This window comes from Petaurus breviceps, unplaced genomic scaffold, assembly GCF_028583685.1.
Source record: "Petaurus breviceps papuanus isolate PSGF00001 unplaced genomic scaffold, PetGlider_PUasm1.0 221, whole genome shotgun sequence".
Taxonomy (NCBI): Eukaryota; Metazoa; Chordata; class Mammalia; order Diprotodontia; family Petauridae; genus Petaurus; species Petaurus breviceps.
This window is the reverse complement of record NW_027185877.1, coordinates 6,023,179-6,026,936: the sequence shown is the minus strand read 5'-3', so window position 1 is coordinate 6,026,936 and position 3,758 is coordinate 6,023,179. Positions and strand designations below refer to the sequence as shown.

At 37.4% G+C, this 3,758-nt stretch overlaps 1 non-coding gene across 1 annotated transcript; it reads left to right on the top strand.

Moving 5' to 3' along the window:
- The first annotated feature begins 1,550 nt into the window (after window positions 1–1,550).
- On the top strand, window positions 1,551–1,672 carry LOC138166431 (U6atac minor spliceosomal RNA). Its single transcript, XR_011169595.1, has one exon. It is a non-coding gene; the product is annotated as a U6atac minor spliceosomal RNA (small nuclear RNA).
- Window positions 1,673–3,758: the final 2,086 nt, after the last annotated feature.

Here is a 3,758-nt window from a genome sequence, read left to right as displayed (position 1 = left end):
TAGGAGTAAATGCTCAGATTTGAAAGTTGCTTTTGGTCTGAAAGAGTTCCAAAAGGTTTGACTGTTTATTTGCCTAAAAATTTCAGACACTAGTCTTTCTCTTCCCACCCCTTCTCCCCATTTTTCTTCTCTTTCTTTTTCCTCCCTCCCTGCCTCTCTTTCTTTCTTTCTTTCTTTCTTTCTTTCTTTCTTTCTTTCTTTCTTTCTTTCTTTCTTTCTTTCTTTCTTTCTTTCTTTCTTTCTTTCTCTCTCTCTCTCTCTCTCTCTCTCTCTCTCTCCTTCTTATTCATCTTTACCTTTTTTCTTATATTTTTCCTACTATTCTTTGGCCCCTAGCCTTGAATTAAATCCAAAGGCATAGTCATATAATGATTAATGAAAGAAAGAAGAAAAAGAAGATGATAGTGCTTGGCATTGGCATTGAATCTTTTCATCTGTGATTTTATTTGTGTCTGGGAAAATTTTTCCTGGAGGGAAATCCTTAATATTGAAATACTCATATTCTCACTGATAATGACTACTACATATTCAAATTTATTTTTCTGTGCTTCCCACTATTTTACTCTCAAGTGGCCCAAAATCTATGCTTTACTCTTAGTTTGTGACTTGCTTAGACCCTTTTCTAGTCACTTTGTCTTTTTACAAATGGACCCTTCTAATAGTGACCCAATTCCTTGATAACTTTTTCCTAATTACATTTTAATCTTATTGGGCCTGCACTAGGGACTAGGGGCTGCTTCGGCCCTCAAGCAGAGACAGTGAAGACTTCTATGGTGATTGTGACAAATTTTCAAACAAGAATTTCATAAGTGAAAGTACATGGAAGATGTCCTAGAGACGTAGAATTGAAAAAGAAGGTAGGTTGGGTATATGTTCTGCGTTAATGATGACCAATGGACACATCATTTTTTCTATTGTTATCTATACAATGTCAGAACAATTAAAAGGAGGCCCTGACTACATTGGGTGGATCCCTATAAAGGATTTATGGAGTGACATAGATTAGAGTTACATATAACAGTGAGTAGTGATTTATGATTTTCATCATTGGAGGGCATCCCCGTATTGATGGCATCAAAAATTGGTCAAAGTAAATTAATTTTGTGGAAATGTCATGATTAAGAAAATCCTTTTTAAATTCATTCACCAAGGGGTGGCCAGGTGGCTCAGCAAGTAATAACACCGACTCCAGTGTTGGGATGACCTGGGGTTCAAATCCAGGCGCAGATACTTAACACCACACCCAGAAATAACTGGCCATGTAACCTTGAGCAAGTTACTTAACCCTGATTGCTTAAAAAAATCAAATAATATAGAATAATAAATTCATTCACCAGATATCTATGCCCAAGGCACTGTGATAAACAATGGAAGAGATAGAAATACAAGAAATCACAAGAAGATACAGTTCCTTTTCTCAAGGAGTCTACGTTTTGTTGAGAAAAATGCACCTCATGCATAAGTTATTATGATACAGTAGAAAATTTGTTTGACGTGAGAGAAATCCAAACCGCTCTAAGAAAATGTAAGAAGGGAGAACATATGTTCAGGTGTTCCTTGAAAGGAGAGAAAGATTCCAAATTTGGGGATAAGGAAGAAGTACATTGAGGACTGTATGAATGCATAAATTCCAGAGGCATAGATATGTCTAACTTAGAGAATAGCTATTTGTCAATTTATGAGCAGTATAGAATGCATGAAGAGGAGTTTTGTAAAATACTCTGAGTGGGAGGTTGATGTTAATTAATTTTGGAGTGCCCTAAATGAGAGTCCAAAGAATTGTGTATTATTCTGGATGCCGCTGGCAGTTTTGAGAGCAGGGGAGTGATATGGTTAGACCTGTCTTGGAAAACTTTTTTTTGACTGCTGTGTGAAGAGTGCATAAGAGAAAAGGAGAGATAGAAAGTTATACAGATTTTTAAATAGAAGATAAGAGTAATAAATATTTTTTTAAAAAACAGTAGCTACATTTGCAGAGCATATCCTTTAGCATAATTCTTAAATATGTATAATTGTTTCTGAAAATTCTGACATTTTGAATTTTCCAGTCAATATCGAGGAAGCAAATAGTAATATATTGATATAGATATTACACATATATAACACATATAACATACAATGCACAAAGATTAATATATTACATATATCTTTAAACATTATATATGTATTCACATGTCTATAGTTATACACACAAATCTTTTCCACTTTGCTCATGTTCTGGTCTGAATGTTTCATAAAATAGAGGAACGTCTAGGAATTCACAAATAACTGATGTCCCTGAATTTCTATGTTCAGTGATTCCAGAAAGAATAGTTTACTTTAGAAACTGCATGGTTCATTAGTGTGAAGCTTCATATAAGAGAAAAATGTCTCTACATCCCATCAGTATGTCATTGCTGAAGATTATGTAAAGTCCCTCTGTGGCTTTTCTTTTGAGAAGAAATGTTTCAGTAATGATTTATTATGATATCCCAACAGTGGTAGGATTCTTTCTTTTTTTTGCTTCCTATCTATGTTTTTTTTTACATATCTAAAGTCTATCTGCAACTTGAAAGCCAAGTAGCAATTGAATGACAAATTGCTTGTGGAGAATGTGTCAAAAGAAATGACCAGTGAGGTATGAGTTGTACTACATGGTCTTTGAGGTTACTTTCATAACTTAAATCCTGGGATTCTTTAAGGATATGCCACACAGGGATGAATGGAGAGATGACATTTCAAAGAGTTGGAAATTTTTTTTAGTGTATGTTCCTCAGTAGAATTTAAACTCTCTGAGGACAGGATATGTCACACTTTTAAATTCATATATCTTACACTTAACATGGTGTATAAAAATAATGGATGCAATAAATGAATATTTATTGATTTATTAATTTATTTTTTTTATATTGGTCAAGAAAAATGAAAAAGAAAAAAGACTAAAATCAAGAGGGTGCTATGAGATAATACTTAGGGTAAGAATTCAGAAAAAGAAAAAGGGCTGGAGTCTCGATGGTGGAGTAGAAACAGGACTTCCAAGGGGCTCAGGCTCCCACCTCCTCCAATTCATGTAAAAGGTGACTCTGAACAAACTTTGGAGCTACAGAACCCACATAATGACACAGAGAAGCTAACCTCCTGCTGAGGATAGCCTGGTAGGACGACAGTAAGGGGCCAACAGTGTGCTGGGAGCTGACCCCAGTCCCAATCAAGCCTGAGGTTTTAGCCTCAGGGAGGACCTGAGCAGCCACTGATTGGAGGGACTTCTGATCACCAGCAGCTGTGGTGGTTTTCAGAATTATCAACAAAAAGAAGCTAAGGAAAAAGTGAGAAGTCAGTGCAGTGTGGACTTTGGGATCCAGTAGTTTGGGAATGTGGTTGGGCCTTTCCCCTGGGGGCAAGAAGCTGCTGACGCTCCTCTGCAGCCGTGCAGCCACTGCCATTTGGCATCTTCAGCTCCTGGCCTGCAGATTGTAGGGGGATCAATCTCAGAGGGAGGTCCTTGGGTGTGCAACCAGCTTGCCAGAGCTTGTAGAGGTGTAATAGGAATGCAAATTTGGAAGATCTTCCCTGCCCCTAGGCTAAAGTGCTCCTGAAGCCTGGGGTGGGAGGCTTGTTTTTCATTCTCTGAGCTAGGAGAAGGATATATAAGCCCTGATGTGTAGCTTTGTTTTGGGGGGCTCACTTTGAGAAGTGTTCTGTGATTTGATCTGTATTCTGGGAAGCCATTGTCCAGGGGCCCCCTGGCTTTGAAAAACCCAGATGTGGAAACCCAGATG